Below are 10,668 nucleotides of genomic sequence, written 5' to 3' on the forward strand. Positions count from 1 at the left end.
ACAAAAAAAACAACAACAAGCAGTCTCATTCCTTTGCTGGGTCAACAGAAGTATAGTGTCCAGATTGAGGGAAGTGGTGCTACCACTCTATTCCCCTTTTGTCAGATATTACCAGGAGTACCGTGTGTGGTTTGGGCCCCACAGTTTAAGAAGGATTTTGAGGAACTGGAATATGTTGACTGAACTGAAGGGTATGACTCCTACATTAAGGAGAGTAGGGGGTACAGAGAAAAGTAGAACAGACTGCTAAATGGGGTGGCTCCAGAGTTTTGATAGTTTCTCCCTTCTTATGGCATAAAAGGGTAAATAAATATCCTGAAAGGGAGTGTTGGGGAGATATTGTGGTACGTAGCAGCACCAACTTGCCCAGTGATGCCAACCTGAAGAGCCACCTCTCCTGGCTGGCCTCTTGTCAAAAAGAGAAGATTGGGTTGCTGCTAGATAGACCCTGCCATTTCTCTTTATAATGACAAGCTATACAAAATATATGCAGTCATAGTGTTGTATCTTTAATCCAAAAAGCCAACAACAGCTGCTGCAGTCCCCAATCCTGATAAGGATTGTAGCTGGAGATGGGATTTTACTAGTGTAGTAGGCAGAGACGCCCAGAAACATTTTGTTGCTAGAGATAAAGAATGATAGGTATATATCCCATTCTATGCACAAAAGCTGACCTGTGTGGCTGTTGAATCTTTCTTCAATACTTGACACAGAAACCTCTTCACAACCACAGTGCAGCTGTCTACTAAAATTGCCTTCATTGAGAGCCACTTTTTGCAAGTAGGTAGAAAGGAGTGTCCAGGCTGCAAGAATAGACAGTTTGCCATGACAGGAGCTCAGAGAGTGCATGCATCAGCCTTCGAGTCATCTATCAATTTATGGTGATCCCATGAATTTCATAGGTCTTCAGCCAAGGAATGTTCAGGTGGTTTGGGCAGTGAAGGTATTTTGAGATGGCTTCCAATCCAAGGACTAATCAAGGCTGACCTTACTTAGCTTCCAAGGTCAGATGGGATCAAGTTCCTTTAGGGAGGAAATAACCATGCTGTCCCAGGCTGGACTATTCTAGACATGAAGCAGTGAGCGCTGTGTAGGTCATTTAGGAGTTTATCACATGGTGGAATTTCTCTTAATTACGAATGACAAGAAAGTGGGGCCAGAACGCATTCACGTGAATTCACTAGTTCAGCAAATTTACGTGAGTTCAAATTGCGTTCGAACTGACTTCCCATTGCCCAAAAATAGCTTTCCATTGCCTGAAATTGTGTGTGGTAGTCTATCACGCAATAATGTTAAAAGCCCATGATTGCGTTCGGATTGCCATGTAAAGAGAAAAAGTGTGGAGCAAATGCAGGATACCAGCTGTGGAATAAAATGGAAGTGTCAGCAAAAAGCAGGACAAGAGTTCAAATAGGTAAAGGTCTATCATTCATAGGGTTGCCATAAATCTAAAATCAATTAACAATAACAGTTAATAATAATAATAATAATAATAATAATAATAATGATTTATTTATAGCCCGCCCAATCACAAGGAATCCAGGCGGGTTACAACAGTAAAAATAAAGAAAATAAAATACAATAAATAAATAAAATACAATAAAATTAAAGAGAGCAAAGTGAGTACATTCAGTTAGGCCTGATGGAAGTTGGGCCTCTCTTTTTCACTCCCTCCCAGGTCTGATGATGATGTCATGGAGGGAGGGCTCTTCTTCTTGAGGCAAGGATTTTATTTTAATTAATTTTAATTTAATTCTCATTAAATTTAAGAGAAGAATTGGTGGACAGAGTGACATAAGTCACAGTAAATGGGGAGTAGAACTAGGTAGGGAAGGCCTGCCGGAAGAGATCCGTCTTAAGAGCCTTCTTAAAGGCTGTAAGAGTAGAAATGTCACGGATCTCCTTCGGCAGGTCATTCCATAGCTTTGGAGCTGCGATGGAAAAGGCCCTCTGGGTGACTGAACTTAGCCTAGATTTTATTGGCTGAAGTAGATTCTTCCCCGAGGACCTTAGAGTGCGGGACGGACAGTATGGAAGTAGGCGATCTCTTAAGTATTCTGGACCCAAGCCATGTAGGGCTTTGAAGGTAATCACCAACACCTTGTACCTTGCCCGGAAACTAATTGGCAGCCAGTGAAGGGATTTCAAAACCGGTGTTATGTGATCGGTACGACGAGTTGTTAACAACAACAACAAAACTTGGGTTTAATGTAAGTATATTGCAAATTCTTATAAAAACAAAGAATAAAAGATAACTAATTAATATATAGAGGCTTTCTTTTCTGACTTAACTGACACGCCTGCAGCACAAGCAGGTTTTTGTTTTTAAAGGAAATTCTCATTATATAGCCTGAAGTCACATAATCCACCCACAGAAACTAATGAGGTGCATTTATTGAAATGGTAAAACCTATCATTTCTTGTTCTATTTGTAATTTAAAAAAGAACTAGAAACAATTGTATTTTAATTCTGTCTCTCCCACCACTGTGCTTTGATTCATAATGTTTTCCAAGTGAGGCTTCATTAGCACTTTCAGTGAATTTGAATGGTATTAGAATAACATTAGAATAGCATTATAATCTTTTAACACATTAGAGATCCACAGAGCCTGAGCAACTTCTGATGCATCACACCAAACGGGTTAGTCATTTACAGAACTCAATATGCATGTTTTTGCTGTGTGCCTGGAGCTACATAAACAAAGACTGGCAAGCAGGTAGAATTCAAAGACATAGCCGTGTTAGTCTGGAAAATCAGTACGCAAAGGGACCTTGTAGCACCTTTGAAACTAACTGAAAGAAGTGGCTAGCGTGCGTTTTCATAGACTGGAGCCTATTTCCTCAGATGCACGTTTGGAGTAGTTGCCAAGCAGATAGTTTGGTTTTGTGGCTCACTAGCTGCGCACATGTGTTGAACATGCCTTATTCATTTTTGAAGCTCTAAATCAAAAGATCCTCTGGGACTGATGTGGGAAGATGCAGAGGCAGTGTTTGGTCTCCAAGGGATCCACAATGGGCTGCCCTTTGGGGAGGGGAACTTTTTTCCTACATTTTATTCAAATCTAGAAGTTCACTCTGGTTTTGAAAAAGCAGCAGAATGCCTCCCCCTGCTCATCAACACTCCAGGAACCTTTTCTCAAGTGACTTTAAGCTAAGCAGAATCATACCCTTCCGCACTTGCATATACATACTGTTTCTGTGACATACACAGTGCACAAATGCCAAGCCAGATACTGTAGACATCTTCAGTAAGAGACGGGCACTTGTGGCCCTTCATATTCCATGGTGGACTACAAGTCCCATGATCCTTCACAATTGGCTCTGCTGGCTACAGCTAGCTGGAGGTGCAGTAGAGCAGCATCAGGAAACCAACCTGTTGTCCCTCACTAGTCTACACAGTCGAGTGTGTAGGTGAGAGGGACACACATTCCTAACACACATCCTAGTCTGAAATAAATGTTTTTAATTTTTAGCACTGATGAAAATACGAGATAGCATTTCATTATATTCAATGGGTCTTTGAGGTCAACGTTTCTGTAATGAAAAATTGATCAACATTTAGAAAAACTACCATGCACATGTCTAATCTGTAGCAAGTCCAGCTGTATATATTCCTAAATGGTTCTCATATAATCTGTTCTGAAACCCTTACCACTGTAAGTGAATTGATCTCCTTATACCTTGTATGTGTGTGAGAGCAAGCATGCACACATCTAAGAAGAGCCTATTCCACAGAGGCAGAGTAGGAGAATTCCCATCAATTTGCTCAATCTGTTCCTTTTGTCTTAGCTCTTCTGAAGAGGTTTTCCCTGTCTAAGCACTTTGTCCAATCAAGCGATTCAAAAGTATGTTGTGATATTGCTCAAGAGTCTTCTATTTCCCCCCCCCCCCAAAAAAAAAGTTGGTTAAAAACCCCAATATGTCCACATGAAGTTCTTAAGTGTTCATAAAATAAAATATAGATGATTGGTGATGACTTCTCCAGCCACATTATTTTATAAGAAAATACAAAATTGAGAAACCATGATTACCAATTTCCTTGTGCATTTTTAAATGATGATGTCCATTAGTCAAAAACATTTTTAAAACTAAGTATTCACTCTTATTAAACCTGAACTGTTGGGCATGGTATATAGCAATGAGAGAAGCAATTTCCAAAGCTTCTGGAGGGAAAAGCCATATAAATGGAAGGGTTTGACGTTATGAAGTATTAAAGGGATGCTAAATTGCTGCATATAATATTTGCAATGGGCAGTTTACAATCTGTTCATCCTGATGGATTTAGCACATGGGAGTCTGAAGCCCTGGCTTGGCAATTGCTGTCTGCTGTTGGTAATTTATGGCGAAATTGTACCCACAAATAATGTGTCAGCAGCACAGAATGAATTCAGGTCCTAGCTCTGCCCAAACAGCTCCATTATGTTCTCTGGAGCAATAATGAATGGGAAGGAAGGAAAAGTTGCAGTGGAGATAATGAGATGGAATGCTAATGGCTTCTGCTTGTGCAAAAAACAGGATTGCAATTTATCAGGTATTACTAAATCCATTTGGTTCCTCTAATGAGGTTTAAAAGGGGAAAAAGGATGCTGCCAAAGCCAAATCGGGCTCAGTTCTCTATTAAGACATGAATGCAAAAACTTAAATGAAAACATCTCCCCTTCTCTCCTTCCAGAAATTTCCACAGGTGGCAGGAAAGTGTGTGCCGATATCCAGGGATACTCCTACGCTGGAGTGGAAAAACTTTAGCACTTCAGATGGTTTCTGCCCTGGCATTAGGTGATGAACTGGGTCAAAAAGAACCAAACAGAATAGGCAAATATTAACTGCAGTGATCCTATGACTATGGCCCAATAAAATATCATACTTGGCCTGGTGGCAGTGGTCATGGTGGTGGTGTGTGTATAGCCATATACATAAATACCCCTTTCTCCTGAAAACTGCTTCACCTAAACCGCTTTTGTGCTCTTTCAAAGCATAAAAAAAGAAATTACAGCAAGGATAATTCTCTGTAAAATATATGAGGAAGAGGTAAGCATTTTATGATTTCATTTGAAGTATGTATATCATTTCTCCTGGCAGAAGGTTGCAGTATAATGTTGGCATGGACATCAGTCAAGTTGATGATAGCGTTAGGTTGTTTCCATAAATGCAACATCTTCAGACTACAGATGCAAATGCACATGGCTTCTGTAATTTCTCAGAGATAAGAAGCCAGTACTGGAGATCAGAAGCATGAAATGGAGGATTTTCACCTAGAATATGTTTCAGGGATTCGTTTGAAATGGAAAATGGCTATGATTATGATCAGAAAATGAAACTAAGTGGAAAAGAAATGCGCCTGCCTATCACATTGGCTTTGTGGATTTTCTATGTTTCTTTTCACAGCTACCATGGCCTGTTACAGACTGCCAAAATAAAGCTGCTTCGGGTCTCTTTGGAGGTATGCTGTTTAAATGATGCATGCATCCTAAGAATCCGGAAGCTGCACCAAAGCTGCACTCCAGTGCTTAGGAATGGAGTGTGGCTTTGGCGCGACCTCCGGACTGTTAGGACACATGCATCATTTAAATAGCATACCTCCAAAGAGACCCGAAGCAGCTTTATTTTGGCAGTTTTGTGTACAGTGGTACCCCGGGTTACGAAAATAATTCGTTCCGCCGCCGCGTTCGTAACCCGAAATGCTTCGTAAGCCGAAAAAGCCATAGGCGCTAATGGGGAAAAGCCGCGATTTCGTGTGAAATAGCGCTGAAAAGCACCAAAAAAATTTTCGTAACCCGAAAAAACCTTCGTAACCCGGAACAGTTTTTTCCTATTGATTTTTTTTCGTAACCCGGAAATTTCGTAAGGCGGCGCATTCGTATCCCGGGGTACCACTGTATCTGGGTTGTCCAATTGTTCCTACTTTTTCACAAAGGTTTGGCGCTCATAAACAAGTAATTTATATTTAATTTAGAAGTAGTATTTTGATTTCCCTCTCTAACATCAAAGTGACTAAACATGTATACATGCTCATACCAAGATGATTCTTCATTGAGTCAGTTGCCTAATGAATCATCAAGAATGAGTCCCAAAAACCTCCAGTGCATAAAGCAACAATCTGTTCTGTCATTCTAAACTTCTGCTTCTTAAGATTATCAATTGGCTTTATCCATCCCAAAAGAAAACATTTGCACTTCTGCTGATTTGTGCAGTTTAAATTAGTTTTCAGCAACTTCCCCAATCCATCAGCATACATAGTAGAGATGATTCTGGGAGAAAATACATTTTCATCTGCAGTCAACTGAGAGATCAGTTGACGATCAAAGAAACAGCAAAATGCAGGCCTATGAATAACATCTTCAATTTTTTTTCTTTCCTGTTTGGTTTGTAACACCTTGCCTGATGAAGAAGCCAGTGAAGTTTCAAAAGCTTGCAACAAATATATTGTGCATTTTAGTTGGTCCAATAAAGGTATCACTGTTAGGTGGCTTTTTGTTATTACTGGAACGATCTAAATCAGTTCACTTAATGTAGGCTTGGGAAGAGACTAGACCTAATATTCAAAGACTGGACATGAATTAAATCCTTGCTTTCTGTTAATTAATTACTTAAGCAATTTGGAGCACTTGCTGTAGAATTACTAAATGTTGCTATACCATTGATTGTAACATCCATAGACAATGCTGATTCAGTTGTACTTAAATCGGTGGAAAATTAATTAGTTGGGACTAACCAGACCAAGCCTAAGATACTTTGCTGCCTGAAGCACTAACTGAAATCAAGGTGCAAAGTACCTGAAGTAGCCATTTCAGCACATGAAGCAGAAAGAGCACAGTTGCCTCTCCCTCAAATCTTGCAGTAAAAATGTAGTGCTAACACACTGAATATCTAAAACATTGCTACATTTCCATGACACCCACAGTCTGCTGTTTAGGTGGGTGCCCCAACCTGATTAACAGGAGGGCTGGCCACGCAACTAACTATGAACTAGAGCAGTGTGCCTTCAAGTCATCTGTCAACTTATGGTGATCCCATGAATTTCATAGGGTTTTCTTAGGCAAGGTATATTCAACAATGGTTTTGCCAGTTCCTTCCTGGCAAATACCTTCCTGTATTCATTGGTTCTGTCTCTTCCAAGTGCTGATCCTGCTTGGTGTCCAAAAAGACAGGATCTGGTGCCTTTAGAGTATTTCGGCCCATGGACTAAAGACACCTTGTGTGAATTTGCACCAATCAATGATCATAAACTAAGGTTGCATCAGCACTGCAGAAACAATCTGGTTTGACACCACTTTAACTGCAATGGCTCAATGTTGTAGACAGTTCCCAGAATTCCATAACATTGAGCCATGGCAGTTAAAGTGATGTCAAACCAGATTATTTCTGCAGTGCAGATGCAGCCTAAACCCCTGCTATTGTTGCTTCCATATCAAGGTGAGTGAACAGACACCCTATGACCACTCTGTACTTTTGGTTTTCTGATTATTATTCTTTTAATGGGCTACCAGTCTCTTGCTACCAGTAAAGACCAAAACAGCAGCGTTAAAAAGAACCAAAAAAATAATTTTTGCCCTATTATTTTTTCTCTTTCACTTTGAATTTTTACTATCATTATGAATTTGTAATAGTAAAGATACGCTTTCTTTTCAATGGCCCACTGCAATTTTTCATTCCAGATTAGTCTATGAAAAGAAGAACAGTTATCAATGCAACAAAATAAATTGTATCCAAAATCTGTTTATATGAGCCGTCATGATGTAGTGATTGAGTCTAAGACTTGGACTCCAGAGATCAGAGTTTGAATTCCCTTTCAGCCATGGAAGCCCACTAGGTGACTTGGGAAAGCCACACTCTCTCAGCCTAAAAAGAAAACAATGGCAAACCTCCTGTGAATAAATCTTGCCAAGAAACCCCAAGATAGCATCACCCTAAGCCAAAGTCACACAACAACAACAATGTGCAGTTTTCTGGGTAGGTATTCCATAGCTTTCCTTGGACTCTCAAAGCAGCCTATGGACTTTATCACACGGGGGAAATCGGGGTTTTAAAGAGTCAATATCCCAGTAAAATTGTGCAATAGCGGTGAAGATTTTCACACAACATCACAATTAAAGAGCACTTATCCCTGGAATAACTAGGGAATAACAAATCATGAGATTTCCCTGTGAATGATTTGTTGATTGTTATTCCATGGTTATCCCTGGGATAAGTGCTCTTTAATTACAGTGTGTGTGAAAATCTTCACCATTTTTCCAGGATATTGACTAAACCCCCAATTTTCTCCTGATTTTCCCTGTGTGAAAAAGTCCTATGGCTCCAAAAATGGTTTAAAAGCATTGGTCTAGGCCTATGTTCAGTCCAGTGTTCCCAAGTCTCAGAACCTGGACTCTCTGGGCAATGGGAAGAATCTCAGGGTGAAAACACTGTATTGAAAAATATGTGTGTTTCCCTAGTTACTTTGACCTTTTAAAAAAAAATCTGAATGGCATATTCTATGTGACTGTGCCTGATGCTAAATGTAGCATGATTAATAACATCATATTGAGCTCTCTATTATGACATCAGCTTATGACATCACAGGAGTCTATCCCTTGTAGCATCCCTAGGTTTTCAGTTTTGGGCCTGAATGCTGAGAGCTTTGGATGGTCCTGACCTGGAAACGCTAGTTCAGTCTGACCTGTGGTTGTAGCAAGCATCTGGTTCTTCATGAGCAAACCAAACAATGCCTCCAAGCAACCCTTAAAATGCTAAAATTACAAAAAAAAATCTTTCTGACATTAACTCTTTTCCTTAGCTAAGAATGATTTATGCCTGGCTGTGTTTATATCCCCCACGTTATTAGAAAGGTGATAGTATGCAGCATTTCATAATCCGTATGCAGCCCAATTCCCTCTGGAAAGCTCATTGTACGTACGAACCTGGCTGCTTATCTCAGCTTGCCCAAAGAAAGGTCACCATAAATTATTTTGCCTCTTTTAAGCAGTTGCTGATGGTGGTTATCAAACATTTAGAAAGGCGCTTGACAATCTGTGACTTTAAAAGCCAAATGACAATGTTGGAAGTAATTTATTTATAAGCCATGCATATAATTATACTCAACATCAGGCTGTTGGGGAGCAGCATAACTTTTCTAGTCTGACATTAAGAAACAATCATGCAATGGTGTCTCTCTGCAATACCATCATTATGGTATATGGGGCCATATGCAAACTTGATCCATGCCAAGCATGTTATAGATGGGGGCTTAAGGAGAGTATAGAAGGTTGGAGGAGGGGGGTGTAATATTGCAACATCAACTGACTGACAAATCCAATTTTACATTGCTTGTAAAAGTAACGCTTCAGTGCATACAGCTATGACTATATATAACATGAAACACATTACAGAGTCTGACATTTTATATTTCCACATCAAAAATGTCTCCAGCTTCAAAAGCATATTTCTCTCTGTGTTTATTCCTTCTTATCATTTGTACCTATTAAATTTAATTTCACTTTAATACAGGTCACAGCAGGGACCACTCTCCCTCTGTCTCTTTGTACTCACTTTTCTGGTGTGTGGTTGTGATTTGCAGAGAATATTCTGCTGATCCAGGTCAAATGGCAACTGCCTGATCCCATCCACTTTTACTCAATCTTGTTGAGATCAATGGGACATTCTTCCAAGGAAATGCATTGGACTTAGGAAAGGACAAAGTACAAAAATTACAAAAGAAATGGAAAAACATATTGGGAGGGGACCCCCAAAGGTTTATCAAATTGTTTTAAGCCAACAGTTAGCCTAAGGTTGCAATTTTAAGAATATCAGCTTGGAAACAAATCACATTGAATTCAATAGGATTTAAATCTGAAATTACAGTGACAATTGGGGGTTTAATTTGGTAACCTGTATGCCAACCTTGTGTAAACATTATCTTCCTATCTGGGGATGATGAATACTGGAACACGGGTTCTCCTTTTGGTCAAGGTGAGGAAATTGCCAATGCAAGAGGTGATGGCAGCAATAGTGGCTCCCAGCTAGTTTCTCTTGAATTTTGTAACCATGGCTGTTTCCACACAACATGCTCTGGGCCTCCTAAACTAGCTAGCCTTAGATATAACAACCTTAGACACCATCCTGTCACCAGTGTTGAAATAAGATGCCTTAGCCTATCCAACTGTTTTCTGTATCTGGATTGGAAAGGTGTCCCCATAATAAAAGGAATTACTTCCATTATACAATGTACAGTCAAACTGTAGTATTCCTTGCTGCAAGATGTAGCGATGGTTGCCACCTTGAACAGCTTTCAAGGGGGATTAATTAAATTCATGGAGGGTAGGACTAACTATGGTGCCTAATAACATGACTGGCTACATATCACATCCAATATCAGAGCCAGTATGCTCCTATATATCAGTCAGACTGGGGGATATAAGAGGGAGGGTTTTATACCATTCACACCCTCATGGTGGGCTATCTATAAGCAACGGATTGGCGTTTATGTGAACAGAATGCTGGACTTGATAGGACTGGGATCTGGCACGCCACATATTCTGATTTCCTTAGGAAACAAAATCTCTTGTTCCAGCCCTGAAGGGAGTTGCAGTCCAACGCATGTGGAGGGTACCAAAACTGGTGATTCTGCACTCTTTTACCTGCCAATCAACAAACATCATGAACTTCAATAATCAGCCCTTTGGGGTTAAATAG

The sequence above is a fragment of the Sceloporus undulatus genome, chromosome 5 (genome assembly GCF_019175285.1).
Source record: "Sceloporus undulatus isolate JIND9_A2432 ecotype Alabama chromosome 5, SceUnd_v1.1, whole genome shotgun sequence".
NCBI classification, from domain to species: Eukaryota; Metazoa; Chordata; class Lepidosauria; order Squamata; family Phrynosomatidae; genus Sceloporus; species Sceloporus undulatus.